This window comes from Tenrec ecaudatus, chromosome 13 (assembly GCF_050624435.1).
Source record: "Tenrec ecaudatus isolate mTenEca1 chromosome 13, mTenEca1.hap1, whole genome shotgun sequence".
NCBI classification, from domain to species: Eukaryota; Metazoa; Chordata; class Mammalia; order Afrosoricida; family Tenrecidae; genus Tenrec; species Tenrec ecaudatus.
In genome coordinates this window covers 50,488,722-50,513,743 of record NC_134542.1, presented here as the reverse complement: position 1 = coordinate 50,513,743, position 25,022 = coordinate 50,488,722, and the positions used below count along the sequence as shown (strand labels likewise).

Genomic DNA, 25,022 nt, shown 5'->3' with positions numbered 1-25,022 from the left:
TCATCACTAGATTAATGACTATGAATTTATAAAGGCTTTATTTATTGTTGTGACATTCACCTTCAGAAACTAGTGATGAATTAGTTTGTATTAAAAAATGTTTATTGTATTATTGACTAATGTCTTCTCCATTCAAATAAGCTCTCTAACAAAACCTATTGTGGGTTTAAGAAAGAATCCAATAAGATTATGATTCAAATATCTGGACGCAAGCAGTAGCTTCCTCTACTTACGTTTGTATTTCCTTCTCTGTGTTAGTCCGGGTAGACTAGAGAAACAGATCCACAGAAACTCATATGTGTATGAGAGAGAGGTTTAGATAAAGGGTAATTATACAGTAAGGAAGCATCTTAACCCACTCCATTCCAAGCCCATATGTCCAAAATTAGCCCATATGTCTGACACCAATCTATAAAGTCCTCTTTAGACTCAGGAAACATGTGTAATTACGCCAAGTTCAGGATGATCACAGGCCAGTGGGTAGAAAGTCTTTGGATCCAGTGGTGCTATAAGCATCTCCACACTGGCAGGGTCTCCATGAGGCTTCGCCAGCTCCCAGGGCTGCATCAGGGTAGGTCCGTGTGGCTTCTCCTCAGGGAGTCAGCCTTGTCAGTAGGGAGATGACTCCCGCCTCCAAGGAGGAAAATACAGGATATCCCAGACTTTTCAGGGGAAGGCCATGGCCACACAGAGGCCTCACTGGCTATGAGTTGATTGACAGGCTAGACTCCACCCCTACACTCTTAATCCTCAAATTGATTAGCGATTATATAACTACCACATTCTGTAACTAAGCATAAAAGGGAATATATACAATCTCCCCACATTACTTTAAAAATAAGCATACATTTATTCAAATAATTTTTATTGGTTGAGCTAACCTTAGGCAGTCCAATTTATAATCCATATACAAGTTAGGATAAATGAAATATCAAGGGAAAAGTAAAAAGAAGGGGCATTTACTGATGATATCATTTCAATTTGGGAATGAGATACTTCACAAACTTGAGACAAACTGAATTTTGCTCTTTATGGTTTGAGCAGGACAATATTTGTAAGATGATATTTCAAATGGAGAGTAAGGTGGAGTGAAAGAACAGGACTGGCAAAACCTAGGCATGTTCAGAGAATTGGAAAGATAGTGAACAGATAGCACAGCATGAGCCCAGGAGGCCTAGTGGTTATGAGTTGGGCTGCTAACCTCAAAGTCGAACTCTGATTTATATATATATATATATATCATTATATAACTATATATATATCATTATATAACTATATATATATCATTATATAACTGTATAAAAGAGTTACGGCCTTGGAAACCCACAAGGTCAGTCTATTCTATCCTATAAGGTTGCTATGAGTCAGAATTGACTGAATGGCAGTGCCAACAATGGTGGGAAATATGTTGTTTGGTTTTTAATCATGACATTTTGTATGTAGTTAGTTATATTGTAAGAAACAATTACAAAGGAATGAAATAACCCATGTTTTCCTTTAAGAAACTTGATCAAGAAATAATGTGCATATTACACCAATGAAGGCTGAACAATTCCAAAGACAAGGAGATTATTTTGTAAACTTTCTTTTCATTTTAACTAGAATTTGCTGAACATTTGTTACTTGTAAGACACTAAGCTAGGAATGATGGGAGAAAGATGAAGCCTGTGCTTCTAAGGTTACAGCCTCAGAAACCCACAGGTGGAATTCAACTCTGCCCTATAGGATCACTCTGAGTTGGAATCGACTTCATGGCAGTGAGTTGGGTGTTTGAGAAGCTAGGAACTGTATAAAGGTGAATTATGAGAATGATGAGTGCAACGAATGTATAAGGGTGATTTGCTCAATTGATGTATGTATGGATTGTGATAAGAGCTTTATGAGCCCCAATAAAAAGATTTATTAATTAAAAAAGGATAAAGATAATATAACCCTACCCATATATAGAAAAATTGGAAATAAGGTAGAGGATGAAATGTGCATGACAAACAATGAACCTAATGCATCATTTTAAGACAAACAATAAAATAATATTCTAGGAAAGATTGCTGTTGTTGTGGGCTACCAATAAGTTGATAGGGATTCATGGTGACCCTATTGGACAGAACAGAGCTGCCCTGTCGATCAAACGATGCATTGCATCGGGTAAATCTGCCATGCAAGACTTTTTTTAAATGTTGAAAAGCAAAACTGTTACTTTGAGGACTAAGGTGCACCTGGCCCAAAGTGGTATTTGCAAAACTTCATGTGCATGTGAAAGTTGGACATTGAATAAGGAAGACCAAAGAAGAACCGATGCATTTGAATTCTGGTACTGAGGAAGAATGTTGAAAGTAATCCGCTGTGCCAAAAGAACAAACAAATCTGTATTTGAAGAAGTTCAGACAGAACGCTCCTTAGAGGCAAGGAAGGCGAGACTTCATTTCATGTACTTTGCATATGTTGTTTTGGGAGAATAAGGACATCATATTTGGTAGAGGTGAAGTGGAAAGGGGAAGAGCCATGGACAAGATGGACCGATCCAGCGGCAGCTGCCGCAGTGGGCTCACCAGGAGAACAATGGCGTGGATGCTTGTACCAGGGGTGCTAGCCGTCAGAACTCACTTGGCAGCACCACACAGCAGCATGACGCGGGGCTTCTGGGACTGTCATTTTTATGGAGCACACTGTCAGGTCATTCTTTCCACAGAGCAAAACCACTGGAGGGTTTGAACCTCCACCTCTTTGGTTAGCAGCCATGCTCATACTGCTGTGCCAACCGTGCTCCTTAAGTACAGACTGCTCCCTGCCCGCCAGTCAGCTGCTGTTCACAGCCGCCCTCTGTGACACAATTGAACTGGCTCCTTTGGCTTCTGAGGCCTCATCTCTCTCTCAACAAAGGAACGATTAGTGAGTAATGAATTATGATGGGATCCATATATTGGGGTACCAGTAGGTGCAATTTTTCAAAACGTTAAAGGCTTATCAAGATTTGAAGGCTGGTCAGAGTTTGTTATCCATAAAATAATGCTTCCACACTTGGCATGAATTGAGGCATGAAGTAAAAAAGCTTTATCTAACTGAGAATAAAAGAAATAAAAAGCAAGGGGTGTAGAGATGGGACTTGACAGTCATAGAAATGGGAAATTAAGGAGAATGTGGAGTTGCAAGGGCCATGTGGATGGCATGAACAGAGATGAGAAAATAGGACTAAATGGGATTTTTTGTGTCGATACAATAATACATTTGGTTTTGAACCTAGTTTTTTCTCTGTCTTTCTGATTGCTATATTTTGCATGCACTTTTACCAGACTCATAAAAAAAATACAAAAAACCAACCACTATCACTGAATCAATTCTGATCCAAACCAACCCTATAGGACAGTTTGGAACCGTGCCTTCAGGCTTTTAAGACTTTACATGTGCTTGGCAGGAGATGACTTCATTTTTCTCCTACAGAGTAGATGGTAGGTTTGAATCGCTTACCTTTCAGTTATGGAGAAATGCCTAAAGCATTTCAATTCCTTATGTATTTGAGAATTCATTTATTTACTATTAGAATGATTTTTGTTTTCTGAAAATATAAGTTCAAGTCTAATAAGATCAAAATTTCTCTTTGATAGCAAGCATTATACTATTTATTGTATATTCCCTTTGCAATCCTGTAGTTCCTTGAGATCTTGGTCATTTCAGTTCGATTATCAGTATCATGACAGATATGAATCTGAATTTAAATAAAACTCACCAAATGTTTGTTTTATAGGGAGCACTTACTAAATTGCTTAAAAGTATACTTGAATCTATTCCAATGGCTTCATTGCCTTAATTATGACTGACCTAGCCCAGACTTGTTCTGTGGGTTCCCTACAACTTTTCGCTTTCTGTGTTACAAATCATTCCACAATTCAATGGTTTAAAACAGTGCCTAGTCTTTATTTTTGTGTGTCTCCAAGTCTTTCAGTCTTATGGGAACAGAAAGCCTGATCTTTCCCCATGAACAGCTGGGTTTTGGGAACTGCTGACCTTTTGGTTAGCGTCCCAGAGCTTCACCCTGTTTGCCACAAGGGCGCCCATACACTGGTTCTAGGCCTGTCATAACACTACTCTCCGTCTTTTCAAAGCTCAAAGGAGGCTGAAGGGTTTACTTTCAGAAGTGAACTGATTTCACTCTGCATTCAATTGGGCGAGGTGTCAATAAAGGAACGGGTTTTCAGATTCATATATAAAAAGAACTTTGGTCATCGAGAGTCCTCTAGAGGCTACCAATTGAATCTGAATTCTGGAGGCGCCATTTGCCTCATGTGTCCGCATATATGGATCAGACTCAATAGGTCAGTGACTAGCATCAGTATCTCCAAGATTCTTAAAAATCATGTGTTTTTGTTTCCGTTCCCTATCCTTCTGATTAGAATTACTGTTCACTTGGATAGCTAAATTGGAAAATTTGGAATCACCTTTGGAATTTTCTCTTTTACAAGCCTTAACTTCTAATTTATTAACCCCCAAACTCTAATTGACTAACCAGTATTTTCATTCTGTTTCTTAAATATCTATGAATAGTTTTGTTAAAATTTATTTTCACTGCCTACCACATTGCTTCAAAGATCTCTTTCCCAGCGTAGTGCAATAGCCCCTAAGCGCTCAAACAAATGTTTGAGTGTTTCTGATTACATATTTCCTTTGCACAGACGCATTAGAAACCCCCAAAGGTTCATTCATCGCATTGTTTATCACAAGCCATGGTCTGCTGTTGCCTACTAGCTAATTCTTAAATGCATGCATCCACAGGAAGCAAAAGACTCTGGAATCTGGCTCCTGACTTCCTACCATTCAACGTCATCATAGATTGTGGGGTTAAAGTTTTAGATCTATAGAAGATATAAATTATGAAAAATACGAATATATCAATTGTGTAGATACATTGTGTGCCTTCGTGACTTTTTATCTTGTTTGTAATTCTTTTTCTACTAATCAAATAGGTACTTAAAGTAATTAATATGTAAATAACTTAGTACCTTGTCTACCTCAATGGGCAGCCGAATCAAAGCCAAAATAGACTTTTATTGACAATGTCAACAGTGAGAGAGTAAAAGAGATGAGGAGAGGCCCCAAGCATCCATAGAATGGCGGAACTTGTGGACGAGCTCGAGATGACCGAAATGACAGTAAAACAAATGCAGGAATTACTGATGAAGCTGGAGCGGGGCAGAGGCAGCCGTATTTTCAAGGTAAAGGTTTACAAGTGGCACAAGTGAAAACCCTTTCAGAGGAGGAAGTTTTGATCTTTAGGGCCCCCTCCCTTAAATATTAGATAAAACCCACAGAAAGACAAATTTACTGCCATTGAATCAATTCGGAGTCATAGCGAGCCTAAAGACAAAATATAATTGTGTGCATGCGTGCATGTGTGTGTGGAGAGAGAGAAACTATAAAACTTTATGGGAGCAGGAAGCCTCTTCATTCTCTATAGGAGAGGCTGGTGGGTTCGAACCACTGGCTTAGGTTAACAGTCCAATTCGCAACCCAGTACATCACCAGGGCTGCTTTTGAGACCACACCTGAAGTTAAAATTCACATGTTGCTGTAATGTGGGCTTAAGGTATTAAGAATTTATGTATATATATATATGTATCCATGTGGCATTACAAAGTATGAGGCCAGACGATTGTAGGAAAGATGATACAGCATTCGAGATTTTGAGGAGTAAGACAGATGAGCAAAGTATGGGGAGGAATTAAGAGCAGAAAGGAACTGGGTGTGGAGTTGCTGCTCCCTGATTTGCAGCGAGTGTGGCTTATAGCAGCACTCTATTCTGAAAGTCTCCCAGGAAGTCCTTCATTGAGCGCCGTGCAAAACCTAGTCAGAAGATGCTTGGTTAGCATTTACACACCAAGCAAAATAACCTTTCAGCCCATTGCTGAGGTTGAAGAAAGCTGCTTTGTTTTGCTGATCTCCGATTTCATAACAGATTATGCATTTTGTCCAACTACATCTACAAACCATACTTCCTTTCTGAATAACTAATGATATTCCAGGAAATCGTCACTTTTACATTGTCATTGGTTAAAGAAAAACGATGTTTTGGGTGCATGTATTTGGTTGATAGAGGGTCAGTGCAAAAGAGGATGACCTCAGTGAGATGGGCTGGCTTGGTGGCAGCATTTGCCTGGACACAGTGTAATGGTCAGGGTGACCCAGAATCAGGCTGTCTTCCCATGCTGTCACAGGGTCACCACTGTGAGTCAGAACCAACTCGACAGCTTAACAGGAGCATCAATATTTATATAATATATAATGGTAATAAATGATTCCTTCATAAATCAATAGCTATTTGATTGAAATGTTGAAAACTAGCAAAATGGTTTCCCACCAAATACATTACTTTTATGTTGTGACGTGGTCTCTTTTAGTCTATGGTAATTATTCATATTATGAAGGTGTAATTTATTATACTGAACCTGTCACTCCCTTAGAGGTAGCAGTCTTTGTAAAATGCTTGAATTTGCTTTTAGAATATGGATTACATTGGGAAGACTATTACATTGAAAATTAAAATAAAATCTTTAGAAGATAAATTTTAAAGGTAAAAAATAGGAAATCAATAGTGGGTAAAGTAAGTTTTATGCCAGTATTTTTAGTTTATGAAGAAATGAAATAGAAAGAGAGAGATCTCAAAATAAAATAATAGATTTACTTTTAGATGTTTTTAGTTCTGTTTGCTGTAGGACTTCCAAATTATATCCAAGGGTAGTTGTCTAGATGGGAACTGGTGAAATAAAATAGAGAAATCTTGAAATATAAGTGGCATTTAAATTTTTGAGAACTTTATATTATTAATATAGTCAACAAAGTTAATATAATGCAACAATAAATAATGTTATTTAGAAATAGTTTTAATGGCACAGGAAATTCTATTTTTTAAATGGAAACTAAAAATTACAGTGGCATCTCCAGGGGACCCTATCAGGCTATGTTTAATAATAAACCCTGTAAAATGTTAGTGTAGGTTTGTTTATGGGGAAGCACTGTAATTTACCTAATTTTTCCTTATTTGTAAACTACAGTGTGCTTAATGAGCATACATTACTTTTATAATAAAAATCCATTGCTATTTGTGAAATTTCATAGGACTTTTCATAGTATCATACTTTTGCCATAGGTAATTGATTTCACAGGGTCTCTGGTGGCCTAGCAGGGGACATGTTGAGCTGCTAACTGCATGGTCGGCAGTTTGAAACCACCAGCTGCTCCATGGGAGAAAGATGGGCTTTCTACTCCCAGAAAGAGTTCATTTACGAAACCCACAGTTCTACTCTGCGCCCTGGGGTTGCCGGAGTTCCAAGTGCCTGGATGGTAGAGATTTTGGCTTAGGTAGAAAGAAGTGGTCAGAAAACAACATACTTACCCACTGAGTCAGGCATTTCATTATCTATCTATCTATCTATCTATCTATCTATCTATCTATCTATCTATCTATCTATGGCTGCGGACTGCATTTTCTCAGTTTGGTTAAGTATCAGTTTAATAAATCGGGAAATCTGTATTTTTAACTGCAATTACATTTATATTAAAAGCATTTTTCACTTGATGTTGAAAACTATCAGCAATTTAATAAAACACAGAAGTAGGTAAAATTGATGAAAGTCATCAGTAATGCCAAGTTGCCGAATATAAAATGATTAGAGAGAACTTTCCTGTGCAGATTTTACACATTTATGTAACACTTAAGAGGTATTTAGATTTCTGGGATGACAAATTAGAGCTTTAATATTAAATCTGCTTTACATATCCAAGGGTTATGCTGTGGGAACAGAACACATTTGCATGTTCTTGTGTGCTTTTCCCCATCGTTTTCAGAATAATAAACAACTATTAACAGTTCTGGATGATAAGATGCCACAGTCGAAACTCTGAAGTGCTCCTCTAGCCATTCTCATATTTTGCTGTTACTAAGAAATAACAGTGTAATTAAAACTTCATGATGTGGTTTAGTAAAAGGCTAAAAGTTGTAGTACCTACAATAAAATGATATTTATGGGAGATTGTTTTTATAAGTTTGGAAATATCTTTTAAAATATTGTTTGCTTTGGCTCACCAATACAATTATTTTCTGATACCAACCTGAAAACAAATATGAAATTCCTTTTAAATATAATTATAAAATTCAACATATTTTTAGTTTTTAATGACTATAAGTAGATTAACTTTGTGAATAGTTTGGGATAGTATCTAGTAACATATAAATAGATATTTTTGGTTAATGAATTTAAAAGGTAACAAGAACTGAAACATAAGTTTATATTTTAAATGATAATTTTAATGTTTCAAGGTAAGTTTACATTCATCATTTCATTTAATTAGACTACTTCAAGAATATTTTAAGTGACTTGTCTTATTAGTCAAAATTTTGCTTTATTTAGAACTATCATCCTAGAATTATAATTGAATCTCTATATATACTTACCCTAAGATTCGCTGTTATAGAGTCGATTCTGACTCACACCGACCCTGGAAGTGTTCTGAGAGGCAGACAACCTCATTTTCCAGCTGGGGTGCAATTACTGACCAGTGCCGAACCTGCATCGCTTCCACAGCACGGTCTAAGGACATTGTTTTCCATTCTTTTGTGGTGTTTTCAAAATTCTTGAGTGAATATTAAAAACACATCTGCTATAATATATTTCAAAGCATTATCAATTATAATTAGCAGAAGCAGCAGCCAATAGTTACATATTGTATAGTATTTATACAACATTATTGTGTGCTCTATATACAAATTAGCACTTTTAATTCTCAAAGGGAATTTTCAAGATAGGGAACTAAGTTTAATGATGAGTACTCTTAGGCATAAAGAGTTATAGACACTTGCCCAAGGGCAAGTGAGAGAATAAGAAAGATAATCTAGCTGCGATCCTCAGGACCAACTGGCATCCCATGCTATAGTAGATAATGTTTCTTATTTCATCCTCTCCCACAATTCTGTATCTCTCATTCTTCTATTTAAAATGTTTAAGACTGCTTAGCTCTTCTTCTAAATTTCAGTTTTGTAGCTTTATTTACTTGTTTGCTAGCAACCTATCATTATAAAGCTAGTCCAAGGAAAAAATTTTTATTTGCTTAATTAGAAAGGATTAATACAGCAAGTTGTGATAATAAAATATAAACATTAGGTGTGTACACTCAAATGGCATTACATTTCCAGGGATATGAGATTATTGCAGAAGGCCAGTCAGGTAACTCAAACCTAATGAGCCCCACTTAACTTTTCTGGTCCAGACAGCATCAACAGGGGTGCCTGCGTTAGGTGAGCAAGTGGGTTTGGATAAAGACGGGAGTGTTCAGAAGATTAGGAATCCGACAGATCCATTGTTTATTTATTTGTTTATTTATTTATTCTGAGGAGATCAACTCACACTGCCCTCTCACTCAAATCAGAGTAGATCATGGAGGCAAAATTAGTTAAGAGCGTAATCAGAGTGCAGTTGATCGATGGCCACAGAGAGATGTGACAGATGCTACAGCAGATCAAGGAAATTAAAATTTGATCACTAAAATAAAAGGGGGAAAACCTTATAAATTAATGAGGCGAAATTGAGGAATTTGCCAACAACTAGTACAACAGCATAAAAATTGGAAATTATGAAATAAAAAATGAGACTTCATCTGGAAGTTAAAACTTGCTTCCAGAAGGAGTTTAGATGAAAAAATTATTTAAGAAATTCTGGGGACTGTATTATAAAAATAACATATTAGAGTTGGCCACAAATCCCCCCGCCCCCCAAAAAAGGGAAAGTACACTGCTTAAGGGTCAACCAATTTGGAAGAAAATATGAGTCAAATTTAGACTGATGAAAACACGATTTAAATATATCAATAATACAAAAAGAAATCTTATCAGCTATTAGGGGAAAGTAGACTTGGGTAGTCTATAATGGAACAAAAACAGAATTTTCGTAAGTAACTCTGGAGGAAAGAAGATAATAAATCATTATCTTTAATGTTGAAGGAAAAATGAACCCTGAACTTAAAATTTTATACTCTGCCAACCTGGCATTCATGCTTTCAATGATTCAATAATTCATGGACTTAAACACAAATAGCTTCTCTCTGAAATTTTTAATAGAGGATTTACTCCAGCAAGAATAAAACCAAATACAAGAGGAATTGGACTCCAGGAAATAAGTATAAACAAAGATGTTTATGAGATAAACCATAAAATTTTATTTATAAGTACCTAAGTATTTTAAGCATCTCATGTAAAATACAAGTTTAAATCATTAGCAAAAATAAAAATAACTAATCAAATACCAGAATCAAATATCAATAAATAAACATGAAAAAAGTTGTGTAATAATGCATAGAATAAAGTGTATAATACGAATGTAGCTATATGAGAGGCCTTCAAACAGTTCATGGAAAAATGGAATGAATGTATAATGAACTGTTTCGGGAACTTTGGGAAACAAAATAAGTTTGTGAAAAATATAGTACAAAATTGCGTCTTTAGCGCTTTTGGAGTGGCTCTTTACTGTTCCTATGCACACATGACTGAAGGTGAGTACAGTGGTTTGACATAACTGAGAAAGAGAACTGTGTAAGCTTGAGGCAGCTAAAAGCTGACCCACCCACTTAATGGCAACAATGATAGCTGGCATATGTGGAGGTTTCTCATGGAAATCCGGGTTTAGTAGTTAGAAGAATTCTACAGGGTAGCTGATTTTATCTTCTATTATGCGGACTGGGGTCGTCAGCAACTGTGAGGTGATTGGCCCAGGGGCACGCCCTGAGGCCCTGAGATTTAAATGTAGGAAAGAATTGTCATATATAGGATGCATAGCACAGTGCCCACTTTGCAAGACTAAAAGTGCCCAAAATCTTTGGGAACATGCAAACGAAACAAGTTTCTGCTTTTCAAATTGGCATAAAATGAAATAAATAAAACAAAACGTTTTTCACCTAGGCCAAACTACAAATGAGGGACATTTCAACCTAACATTTTGACTATATTTAAAAATAAAGAAATGATCTTTAAAATATGGAATTATCTTGATATTGTGGATACTCATTGCCCTCAAGTCAATTGCAACATAACACAATCGTACAGGACAGAGTAGAATTGCCCCAAAGGGGGTCCTGAGGCTGTCGTTCCTTATGGAAGCAGATTTCCCCATCTTTCTCCTGGTAGGCTGGTAGATTTGAACTCCCAATCTTTGAATTAGTAGCTAAGCACTGCCTTTATTGTATCGTATCATTTTTCTTCAAACTATAAAATAAATTCCATATTTTTCTTTATCAACATGGTGTGCATTTCAAACCCTAGAGGATGTTTTCATCTCAATTGGTATTGTCACCAGGCCAAGTAAATGATTTTTTGATAAGTGTAGGTTATTAACCCAGAATCAACTTTAATTTACTTAATTTTGTCTACATGGACTTTGAGCCAAGCTTGTTTGTCCTTACTTTGCTAAGAAAGGATTAACAATGTAGAAAAAATAGACTCACACACAAAAATGTTTGTATGCTAAGGAGTAGAGAAAAATGTGTACTGTTTCTCTCCTCTCACCCCTCACCGAGCAACTAAGCTAACTCCATTTTAAAAAGCAGCAGATGGCACCCTAGTTGACCAGACTTTTATAATAACAACATATGTCATCCAGAGAGTGTACATATGTCTATCTGTGTGGTCGAGCTAAAAGAATGTTTTCTGTTTGGGAACTTTGGGAGCGTCTGAGTAACAAACTGTTTCCACTGCTTTCATTCTAAGGGTGTACTCTCGACTTTCAGATCTGTGGCACTGATTTGTTTTAGTTCCAAACCAAGATATCATGTCATTCTGACTATTTGATCTACTAATGCCAAGTCTGACAGATTCCTATTCATGCTTTTAATGTGTCTTCATAAGTAAGCCATCTAACTTAGTATCGGGGGATCGGATGGGATTTGGGTCATCTCTTTCCCTGTTTTCTTGCTTAGCTAAAAGTTTTATTTTTATTATTGGATTGCTTTGGGGTTTTTTCAGCTTGTTAAATTATGATAGTTCAATAACAGGCTTTTTAAAAGTACAGAACTAAAGCTATTTTGGTAACAAGAGGATATGATTTAGTATTTGACAGAAATAATAACCATTATAATTATATTATTTACTGTATTTAAAACACTCTCATTTGTTGACAACTATATCCCTGACTGTTGTTATTAAGACTTTCATGTGCTTTACACAGTAAGTCATTTAATTAAATTTTTTTTGCTTTATGAAGAAGGTAGCATTTATTTCAGTTTGTTGATGAGAAAACAAGTCCAGAAGGATTAGCCAAATTACCCAAATATATTCAGAAAATGTAGCAATGAAAAACTCAGATTCTTCTGTTTTAAAAATGTAATAGTTTTTCAAACTGTTGTTGATATATATCGCTGACATTTTCAGAAATGATATGAAAGTGAAGGCAGAGATTCACTTTGGTCTTACAATTTGTTCTGATTTTCTCTCCTTTTAGTCCTCAACAGTTGGACTCTAGATGTCAGCATCTGAGGTCCTCATTACAATTTTACTATGAAGTTGCTCTGAGTTGCTGGCCCTTGGTGGGGACTCTTGTTACCTAGTTCTGATGTGAGATTATATTTGTTTGTTCTTTTAAGTTCTAGTTTTGCATGTATTTACTGAACAACTTCCAGCTGCCCGTCAATGTTCTAGGTATACAGGTGGAGTAGGGGAAAGATACTAGAGAACAACTCCGGCCCACGGAGGATAATGATCTAGGATGAAAGTGTGACTTATGTTTTCTCCTCTCCAAGAGTCAAGGGTCAAAACTACTGATAGCATTGAGATGAATGGGAATTACAGAACACCTCTAAGAAGCAGTTGCTTGAACCAAACAAGGGAATGGGGGTGGTTTAAAATCAGGAAAGGTGTGTGTCAGTCTTTTATTCTTCCTGCCATACTTATTCAGTCTGTGTACTGAGCCAACAATCAGAGATCCTGGACTACATGAAGCACATGGCATCGAGATCAGAGGAAGGCTTATTAACAACCTGACCTTCTTTTTTAACAACCTGTGCTTTTTCAACCTTGTGTTGCTGCTGATGAGAACAAAGAGAACTTGAAGCACTTGCTAGTAAGATCATGGAGTATAGTCTTCAGTATGGGCTACAAGTCAATGTTTAAAACAAAACAAAAATCCTCACACTGTTAGAAAGCATCAGGAAAAATGCAGAAAAGAATTCAGTTACCAAGAATTTTGTTAATGATCATGGATGTATCAGTCAAGTGATCAAATGATATATTGTACTGGGAAGATCTCCTGCACAAGACTTTTTTAAAGTGTAGAAGAGCAAAGATGTTTCTTTGATGCCTGAGGTTTGCCTGAACCCAGGCTATGGTATTTTTAGTCACCTCGGATGCATATGACACTTAGATGTTGAAAGAAATACTGAAGAAAAATCAATGCATTTGAATTATGATACTGGCTGAGTGCATTGAAAGTAGCACGGAGTGTCAAAAATTACAAATAAATCTGTCTTGGAAGAAGCACAGCCAAAATGCTCTTTGGAAGTGAGAATGCAGAGGCTTGTCTCACATACTCTCAACATGTTATCAGGCGACACCAGTCTCTGGAAAAGGGCCTTTTTCTCGGTTAGTAGAAGGGCAACGAGAAAGAGGACAGCCCTTGATGAGATGTTACAGCATGGCTGTCACAGTGGGCTCCAGCTTCCCAGTTGTGAGGATGGTGTGGGATCCGGCGATGTTTGGTTCTGTTGTACATCGGGTTTCTAATTTGGTAGTGGCTGGAATGGCACAGAAAACAACAACAAAAGAACTAAAGACCTCGCTCATCGGTCTGTGGTGTTGTGTGTTGTTGTGATGCCGAAAGCCATGCTACATGTATTTCAAGTACAGAGAAGACTTACCTCTGGTGAACATATTTTACAGGAATTTTCATATTAAGAACAGATCAGGATGAGGGATTAGGCAATTCACTTCTGATGGATCAGCCCCTGAACACTTTATGAACAGTTGAATATTTCTTGGTGTAGTACAGAAAAAATGAGCCCCCACAGGTTCAAAAGCACTCAAAATACCACTGGGAAAGACCTGCTTCCTCCAGTTAGAGTTCCCCAGAATGAAGGGGATGGAGCAAAGCTTTCAAGACCCTCATCTGCTGTGGGAAACAACTCAGAAGGAGAAGAAACAACAGCCTTTCATAATTGGAACATGGAATAGATGGAGCATTAATCTAGGAAAATTTGAGGTCATGAAAAATGAAATGGAAAGCACTAAGATTGCTATCTTAGTTATTAGTGACCTGAAATGGACAGACACTGCCATTTTGAATCACATATGGTTTACTATGTTCGAAATGAAAATTTGAAGAGGAATTGGATTGCATTTGTGATCAAAAAGACTTTCACTATTGAATTTGAATTACATTTTGTCTGTAATAGCTATGCTATGTCTAGCCAGCTAGCTTTACTTCATCGCTTCGTTGACGTTGACTGCGCGCAGGAGGCAGCCTTTGCTGAGTTGTATTTTGAGTACTTTCCTAACCCGAGGGCCACATCTCTTAGCTCTGTGACCGTGTTCTGCTACTGCTCATCAGGTTTGCCATGGCTAATCCCTCTGAAGCGGACAGCCTATTGCTTCTTGACACTTTATTTTTCGTCTGGAGGTTTAGCTGAATCCTGTGCACCGTGGGTGACCCTGCTCATATGTGAAATACCAGTGACATAGCTTTAAACATCACAGCAGCAACCAAGTCACCGCCGACAACCAACTGACAGACGAATGGTGCTTACAGCCCAGAGCAGCGGTTCTCAACCTGTGCTCGCAACCCCTTTGGCAGTTGAACGACCCTTTCACAGGGTTTGCCTGCTTCAGAACAGTAGCAAAATTACAGTTATGAAGTAGGAAAGAAAATGATTTTATGGTTGGGGGTGGTGGAGTACCACAACAATGAGGAACTGTGTTAAAGGGTCATGGCATTAGGAAGGTTGAGAACCATTGGCCTAGCGTGACTACTAGTATTTTTGGCTAACCTATCTGCAACTGTGCATTGGAATATTTTCTTCCTGTAGTTCAGTGCTTGTTTGCCAGTACACCAGTTGATCCCCTTAAGCTGGTTCCAACTCTTAGTGACCCTTTTTACACACAATTAAATACTTCCCAGCCCAGCACACTCAGACACCCAGTGTTGCAATTATTCCAGTCATTGCACCAATCCACTGCCTCTTTTGTGGATGACTCTTGCCAAACCAAGATGAAATCCTGTCATCCTCCCTTCCTAACGAGCATGCGGATCCTGCTTTTTCCAAGACAAATTTGTTTGACCTTCTGGTGTATTGAATATTCTTCACCGAACCCATGGTCCAAAAGCATGCTTTTTGTTTTGTTTTGTTTTCCTTCTTCTTATTAATCAACCAGTTTTTATGTGCATACGACGTCCTGGGAAATACTGTAGTTGTGGTCAGGCACATGGTGGTATCATTGCTGAAAGACCGATTTTGTGCTCCAGGCCCACTGATTTGTGGATCCAAATAAAGTGGAATCTATAATAACTCTATTCCTTATGTGTCCTCATGGTGCTTCTTTATTCATATGTAAGGATTTTTGCTTTCTTTATGTTGAGGTTTGATCCATGCTGAAGGGCGCAGGCTTTGATCTTTGTCAGCAAGTGCTTCAAGTTCTCTTTGTTATCCGCAATGGAAATTGTGTCATCCGCATTCCAAAGATTGTTAATGATTTTTCCTCTAATTGTGCTGCTGCATCTTTCTTTTTGTGCTCTAGCTTTTCAGATTTAACACTGAGAATCCAAGTTGAATAAATACGATGAAATGAAACAGCCCACATGTTCAGCTTTACTGATTACAAACCTTGTAGCTTCCCTTTTGTCCATTACACCTACTAAATATAATCCATTGACCTTTTAAAAAAATTCTGAAGTGCTTTTTCTGTCATTAGCTTTTGTCTGAATTAAATAATAACTAACTGTATTCTGTTCAGTTGGTATACACTCAGATACACTATTAATATGTACAGTTGCAGATTTGACATCTCCAAGTTAGTTAGTACCTTGCTGTTGCAAGATTTTACATGGTCCGTTTCTTCCTGATCTTATCTCTCCCCTGACCGCTCCTTTGTGCTTGACTTTATCCTTTCTGACCTACTTTGAGTTCTCTAAATGCCAGTTTTTCTCAGTTTCAAATAATTTCATACCACATTCCTTCTCCCTGAAAAGTATTCACATAGATCATGTGCATTGATCTTAGAAAAGGCTCTGATTTTTAAAACTGTGTTAAATTTTCTTATAATATGCCTCAATAGAATTCTTATGTTTTTCATTTCAGTTCTCAATATGTGTATATTTTATTTTTCTGATGTCTGAGTTTTTGGGTTTTTTTAGGTGTTATGTAAGGGCCAAAGTTTTATCTTTTGGTATTTCCTATTCTAGTGTCAAGCTACAGCACACTTTCTCTATAAATGAGTTATGAGTTTGAAAAGGGGGCTGGATGGTTGAAAATGTGTATTTGTTACTAAATTTAAAGGTTATTTATTGAGAGACCTAAGCTTACCCTCTTATGCTGTTGTATTTTCAGATTCTTTAATATTGTTACTAAAAGAAGAAATACACATTTTAAAAACTATACCTTCAATTTATGCAGTGCTTATGATAAAATTTTAAAATATACAGACAAGCATAAACAAATTATTATATTTTAAGGAGATAGACCTATTTCAATTCATATTTTTAAAAATACTAAATTTATTATAATGGATTTGAATATTTTAAATTGGTGTTATATAAAGAAAATGTGTTTATAGTGAGAGTGACTGATACACACACACACACACACACATACACACATACTTATAGTTGTGATCAGGTTTGTCTTACTTTGCTGGTCTTTTGGGACATTTTCTTTATAAAGAAACTGCCTGAATGAAAATGTTTTTAAATTGGATTATTGACTGCAGCTATGTAACTACTTGACAAATCATTTTGTGTTCTATTAATAGGATCCTAGCCAGCAGATCCTTATTCTAAATAACAATTCAGTACTTTTGATTGGAAAAAAACAATAGGATTTGGGTCTTAAATTTCCATTTGGCGGGTATGAATAAAGGATTTGAAAGATATGATATTTGCCCTCCCAAAGTGCTTAAACAAATGCTGGAGCTTGAAAAGCTAAATATTTCAGTGACTTAGAAATTCCCCTGAGAACCCAAACATACTGCTATTAACCACTAAAAGAAGTTGTGTACTATATAAGGAGTTTATAATTTTGTTCTTTTCTAAAAAGATATCTAAGGTGGAGTTATGATTTCAGTTTCTATGTTATAAAATCTGTACTTTTTTTAATCATGTGATGACAAAAATATCAAAAGCCCAAATCAAACTCACTTTTTAGAGTTGATGCCAGGTCATAGTGACTATACTCTTGGACTGAGTAGAACTGCCCTTGTGGACTTGCAAGACTAACTGCATACGGCTGTTGAAAATCATGTCTTCCCCTGCTGAGCGACTGGTGGCTTGGAACTGCCTACCGTGTGAGTTGAAGTCCAACGTTTAGCCAATATATCACCACACAAATATATCTTCAATGTCTTAGGACATTGTAGCATTTATATAACATTGTAAAATTATATTTCACAGTTGTTTTATAGTGATAAATTGATATTTTATAGTGTATAGGTGATGTATGAGGGCCCCTGTGATGATGTAAAATTGCTTTAATAAGACTTTGCTATCATAGCCTTAATAAAGAATTCTCATGGTGTGGTGATCACCAGTTGGGCTCGTAACTGCAAGGACAGTAATTTGAAACTCCTCAGGAGATAGATGGAACTTCTTCTCCAGTAAAAATTTTGTCTCAAAACCACAGGAGCAGTACAGGGTCTCAATGATTCAGCATCAACTCAATGACATTGAATGAGATCTCTAATCTTTGTAACATCCACCAAATGCATGGCTACATATAAATCATGTGTCTGGGATTTGTTAGTTTTGTCATTCTACTGAGTATAAGTGCAAGCTATTTCAGAAGCAGGAACAGAGAATTTTCACAATCATCAAGAAAAACCCCCCACCAGTACAGTTAAGTGTGAGATCCCTCATTGTAGCTCCAGAGGCTGCAGAGGCAACAGGGCTCAGGGCCCCAGAGGCTCTGAGGCAGAGCTGCACATACGCTATCTGGCAGAAGTGGCGGTCAAGCGACTACATGATGGAGAGCCAAAGAACCAAACAGACATGCCTGCCAGCATGGCTGAGAAGTGCTGGGAACAAAAGAACTCTGTCATTAATATTTTGTAACCTATTAGCTTCCACACTAAATGCCCCATACTAGTGAGCATTGTCTGTGAGTTCTGTGTGGCCATTGCAATGGATTGTCAACTCCAGCCAAGAAGCAGTGTCATGGGAGTTATGATTGGTGTCAGAGTTGAATAAAAGATGGAGGGTAGAGGCATGCCTGCCTTTGCTTTCTGGCGATAGACCTTGGGCAGGTGTGGACTTGTATTCTTCTACTCCTTGATGCAGCCAGAGGAGGTCCATCATGGCTTCCATCCCGTTTCTTCAGCCCCTTTCTACTCTTCGATATGAAATGATCCTTTATGACTTTATGGAGTAATGTTACATCAAGTGTATAGGTTACCATGCACTAGAAATCTTGGGATGTTGGAATGGTGTTTAGCATTATTTAATAACTCATCTAATACTGATATAATGGCTGTTGGTAATACAGTGGTTATATGATTGACTGCTAACAGAAATTTGGTAGCTCAAGCCCACCAGCTAATAAGAGTAGAAAGATGTAGTAATTTGCTTCTATAAAGATTTCAGTTGCAGAAACCCTGTGTGAGGTACTTCCACTCTGTCGGAATCTACAATAGCAGGTGTTCTTTTTCATTTTTGGAGGGGGTGGAAAGAAGGGCACAGGGGGCCTAATTTAACGATGCTTTTTCTGATAACTCCTGGTGGTGCTGAGGGTTGACCATCGAACCGCTAAACACAAGGTTGAGGTTTCAAAGCCACCAGCTTCTCCATAGAAGAAAGATGAGGCTATCTGGTTTCATAAAGATGTATAGTTCTGGAAATCCAAGGGATCTGTGAGCCAAAATAGCCTCGGTGGCAGTGGGTTTATAATAATTTAGAATTTAGATTAAGTTCACCTTTTTTCCCCAGCTTTTTTTACACCCTTAGAATCAATATTCACATCACCAAAATGTGCTCATTGTTTCCACCACTGGGCTAATTCATTTCGAGGGTTTTCTTGACCTTCTAATTTACGAAGTATGCTGTCTTTTTCAGAGACTGGTCTTTTCTGATAATGCATTAAAAATAGATGGGCAGAGTCTCAATTCTTGCTTCTTAGGAACATCCATGGCTCTACTTCATCCAAGAGAGATTTGTTTGTATTTTTGACCACGTGTAGTATTTTCAATACTGAAGACTTTGATCTTCAAAAATTAGTGCTTCAAGTTCTCTTTGCTTCTGGGAAGCAAGAGTGTGTCTTCTCCTTATAATAGAAGTTGTTAATGAACCTTTCTTCCACCCTGATCCGCATTCTTCTTCCTATATTCCAGCTTCTTTGATGATTTTCGCAGCATACTGATTAAATACAATCCAGACACATACTTTTTCTGATTTAAACTATGCGGTTCTCTAGAACTGCCTTTTGGTCTATGTATAGTTTACACTTGAGCTAAATTAAACTTTCTGGAATTCCTGACTATTGCAGTGTTAATTACAGTTTTGTATAGTCCTGATTAGGATTTAAGGAAGGCTTATTAACACCCTGAGATAGGTAGTTGACACAACTTTTATTGCTGAAAGAGAAGAGGATTTGAAGCACTTGATTGCACAGGATTGCAGCCTTAATGTGGACTACAGCTCAATGTAAAGGAGACTCAATTCATCACAAGTGAACCAGTAGGTCCAACATTATAGTAAATAGAGAAAATATTAAAGTTATCAAGGATGTTGTCTACCTTGGATCCATATCAGTGCTCGTGGAAGAATCGGTTGGATGAAAAGATGTATTGCATTGGGTAAATATGCTGTCGCAAGACCTCCAGAATATTGAACAACAAAGATGTTGACACCTGACCTAAGCCATGGCCTTTTCAATGGCCTCATATGCGTGTGAAATTTGGTCATCAAATAAGGAAGACTGGAGAATAGATGCATTTGAATTGTGGTATTGGAGCAGAGTGTGTGAAAGTACATTGGACTACTTAAAGGACAAACTGGTCTGTCTTGGAAGAAGTAAGGCCAGAATATTCCAGGATGACAAGACTACATCTTATATACTTTGGACACATTGTAGTACAAACTTGTCCATGGAGAAGGATATCATCCTTGTAAAGTGGAGGAACAGCGAAAATCGTGGAAGACCCTCCACAGGATGCATTGACACAGTGGCTGCAACAGTGGGCTCAGGCAGACAAACAATTATGAGGATGGTGCAGGACCAGGCAGGGTTCTGTTTAGTTGTGCATAGAGTCATTTGGGTTGGAACCAACTGGATAGCACATAACAACAGCAATACAGTCGTATTCATTTTCATAATCAATGAAACCCAGGTTACCATAGTTCTGGAAGTCTGTGATTTCTACCAAGGCTCATTTGATAACAGCAATGATATTCCGCATTGCAGAACTTCTGAATTGGAAGAAAATATTTCACAGCCAAGGATAAAGGGCCCCATTTGAAATGTTTGTTTTAAAATTATAATATGAAATTTACTATAGTTTGTGTACCTTAGGGACAGGTTAGATGATCTCTGATCATGAAATCTATTTTTTAAAGTAATAAAGCTATTTTATTTCAGATGACTGTAGAACTATACAGATCTATTTGTGAAATGTTAGTACAAGATTGTAATGGTAGTTGGTTCTTCCAGAGTCTATGTTAACTTTTTTTTACATTGAATGTGACACTTCTTTTGCTTTCATGCAAATTTAAAATAAAGGTTTGGTGGACTGTTCAAATCCTTCGTCAACTTAGCATAAACCCAAGGAAATGGTGTTAGCAGTGGAGAAGGGAAGACTAGATTGACCTGCAGTGCTTCCTTAGAAGATAATTTAGATGAAATTATCTAAACAATTAAAGGAAAATACCTGCATTACTTCTACATATGTCTAGGCAACATGGAATGACTGCAACTGTTCTCAGTTAAACATTAGTTCCATGACATGCAGAGTGATAAGCTCAATCAAGATGTCCCTGTGCTCCATTAGAAGAAGACTCTTGATTTACCAAGTCATTTTCTGAGTGTGTTTTCCCCATTCTATGACTTATTATTCAGTGCATGGAGAATTTGTATTCTGTCAGTTTAAAGGAAGTACACGAGAATTTTATCCTTTCAGCATATTTGATTGGTTTAAGCCATATTTTCACTATCTAAAGTGAATTCCTCTTTTTCTTCTCCCCTTTTTTCCATTCTTCCTTTGGGTGAGGGCAGTGAGAGTGATGAGAGGGTTCTTCAATTTGATGACTGTGATGGTTGAAGAGCTTTAAAGTATACTTAAAAAAACCACTCAATTGGACACTTTAAACAATTGAGCTCTGTGGCATCCATATCAAGTGAGCTGTTTAGAAACCGTGAAAAGCCAACTTGAAGTCGCTGGAATCACCCTTCTGTGATTCATGGGATAGATATTGCCCACTGGTATATTCAGCCTTTCAAGCCACTTGGGAAACTGCTGTCCAGTTGCAGTTTTTATTACCATCTGGCACCTATATAACTGCACGGACTTGAAGAAATAGACTTTGTCCCAACAATCCTACTGCCAGAATTCACTTGGAATTTATGTCCTACATCATTTATCAAAATCCATTTTAACTAAAAAATACCTTAGCACCCTTTTCATTATTGAAAACATATGCTGTCAATAACACATGATCAAAGCAGAAAGTTTGACTATGAAAGGGTTAAGTAAAGAGAGAGCAACCTACCTGTTCTTTTTTTTAAAAATCATTTATTGGGGCTCATACAACTCTTATCACAATCTATGCATACATCAATTGGTAAAGTATCCTTATATATTCGTTGCCCTCATCATTCTCAAAATTCGCCCTCCACTTGGGTTCCTGGAATCAGCTCATTTTCCTTTTTCCCCTCCCACTCCCTCCCCATCCCCCCTCCATCATGAACCCTTAATAACTTATAAATTATTATTTTATCTTACACTGCCCAGCGTCTCCCCTCACCCACCTTCCTATTGCCCATCCCCAGAGAGGAGGTTACATGTAGATCCCTGAGATCCGTTCTCCCTTTCTACACCCCCTTCTCTCCCGGTGTCATCGCCACTCTCACCGCTGGTCCTGAGGGGTTCATCCGTCCTAGATTCCCTGTGTTTCCAGATCCCTACTGCACCGCTGTACATCCTCTGGTCTAACCAGGTCTGCGAGGTATAATGGGGTTGGGGGTGGGGGTGAGGAAGCATTCAAGAACTAGAGGAAGGTTTTGAGTTTCATTTGTTGCTGTACTGAACCTGAGTGACTCATCTCCCCACTACCCCTCTGCAGCCAACCTGTTCTTATCTCAGGTTAATTATAAGAAATGAGAAGACCCTGCCCTGGACTCAATTGTGTGTCTTTTCAGTTCTTAACAACCTTGTGCCATTTAGTCTTGTGATAGAAGAGATGGTCTGACAATTCAAAAATTGGCATCAGTTACACCTGTAATTCACCTACATCAATTTGTAGCCTTTGTATCCTGTACCTGGGAAAGAAGACTTTCGGTGAGGATCAGGGGAGGGTACTCCTTATGAAGAGAGACCACCGGGTAGCCAGCACTGAAATAGCTAGTGTTCGACTGAATGGGGACTGAAAAGCACATGAAACATTATTTGTAGATTAATCTCATAGTGTTGGATAAATATTGTTTGAACTTTTATTTTTAAAGTCTGGTAAGCTTTATTCATTCTCGAGTAAATGCTAAATCACAATTGTGAAATTGAGTTCTTGATAATATTTTATTTTGGAAGAAGTTTTTGGAATCTGATAAACATTCTTTGTCTAATACAATTTCCTAACATTATTGAAAGTCAAATCTGCTAAAAAAATTGCACACTGTAAAATTAAGAGAGTGGGAAACCAGGGAATTAGAATCTAACTAACGTTACACAAATGTGAGATTGTGCCCTTTAATTGTTCGGTCAAACAGTGTTAATTAAATTATTCTTATTGCCTCATCCATCTCACGATGACAGGAAATTTGTTTTTCCTGTTATGTCCTCTGAGTGCATTTTAATTGGTTTTGAGTGTTCTCATGGAATACTAGACGCTGTAATAGCATGCATGGCCCATTGGATTACTCAGAACTATTTTTTGTTCATTTCTTATTTTCTAGCATGATTTGCATTCATTAGAATAATAGTTTGTCGTGCTCTTTCTGTACCAGACATTACCTAAGTCCTTGATTAGTGAAACAAACCTCAGGTGAACATTGTCCGGAGGAGGGAAGGTAGAGCCCAGGGGTAGGAAACGGCTGGCCGCAGGCCATATAAGACTCCTGAAATCATCAACACCAACTAACATCACATGCCTCACCATCACCCTTCAGGGTGAGTTAATTAAGCATTAATTAAGCATTGGACCAAATACAGAAAGCTAATGCTTAAGTTGATAAGTTTGTATGGCCGCGAAGGATGCAGTAAATATACAAATGGCCCTTGGCAAAAAAAAAAAAGTTCCCCATTCTTGATATAGTCTAAAATTTTTTACCGGGTCTAAACTATACAGTGTATTTTATCCCAATTCCTTCAGAAACAGTGGCAAAATCCCTAGAGTATGTCTAGCGGCACAATATTTGAGCGCTTGGTGTCTGACTCACCCATGGCACCGTTCGCTTCCAGAGTGATTGAAGAGGAGACACTGGTGCAGGACTCTGCTACCTCGAAGGGTGCTACCAATTAGTGCCGGCACAATGGCACACAACAGCATAGCCTGTCTAGAAAACTGCTTCATACTTACTCAACAGTGTTATCAGTACAATTTTTATTATTTCTACTTCATTATTAAATTTTCTAATGCTTGCAGAACATTTGTACCGAAATTTTCAAGCTAAAATGATGAAAGATATCATAGATGGTTCTCTCAATCATCAACAAAATGTTTTTTGAGCGCCCAATAGACATCTGGTTCTGAGATCAAAACCATACATAAAACAGAACTCTTGCATTTTTGAAGCTTTGAATCAAGTAGAGTGGAAGTGTGGGTAAATGAAGAATTTCACAGACAGTGATGATGACTGTAGAGGAACGCTGGGAATGGAGAAATGGTCTCTGAAGGGGATCTGAGTAGTCAGGTGCACCCTTAATGTGGGGAAGAGCGTTAGTGACTGAGGAACTATCAGGGCTGACGAAAAAATGCACAAAGGCCTGAAAGCAGAATGTAAAATTAGATCTTCAGTTTTAGAACTGTCATTCTGATTTTTCTGTTTTTATGTCGAAAAAAAAATACCTCAACTAGAACTACGAATTTGTTTTCAATGGAAACATGGTTAACCAGAATCTTCTTTATGGTGTGTGTGCATCATCAGGTTTCTTATTTTTAAAAATTCAATCAAAAGAAAAATGTACGGAAAAGAAAAATAAACTCATCCATAGTGTATCTGACTTCCATATACATCATCATTATTTACCTACCTTAATGTATTTTTTCTAATTAAAAATGGCATATTAATCATTCCTTTTCTATATCCTTTAAATATTCTATTTCTTTCTCCAGGTTTTGGAAAATCACTTTTAGGACTTTGGCTAGAATCGATTTCTTTTAAAGTGCCAATGAGTGATTAAATTAAAAATAATTACTTATTAAAGGCTTTCTCAAACTTAACAAATTTAAACACATTGGTTGGTTATTTGCTAAGAACATATTCTGTTGATAATCTTATATATCAACATTTGCATATATATGTATATAGAGAGAGGAAGAAAGGGAGAGAGACAAATAGACGTATGGACACGTATATGTGTGTGTATGGTTTTTCCATTGTGTCTCTGAGTCGATGAATGTGTGCGTATGGGGGTGGATGTATCCCTAAAT

The 25,022-nt window shown here is 37.3% G+C and overlaps 1 protein-coding gene across 11 annotated transcripts in view; it reads left to right on the top strand.

Moving 5' to 3' along the window:
* Positions 1 to 25,022, top strand: part of GULP1 (GULP PTB domain containing engulfment adaptor 1) — a 288,455-nt gene that overhangs the window by 103,290 nt on the left and 160,143 nt on the right. The window lies entirely within an intron of this gene.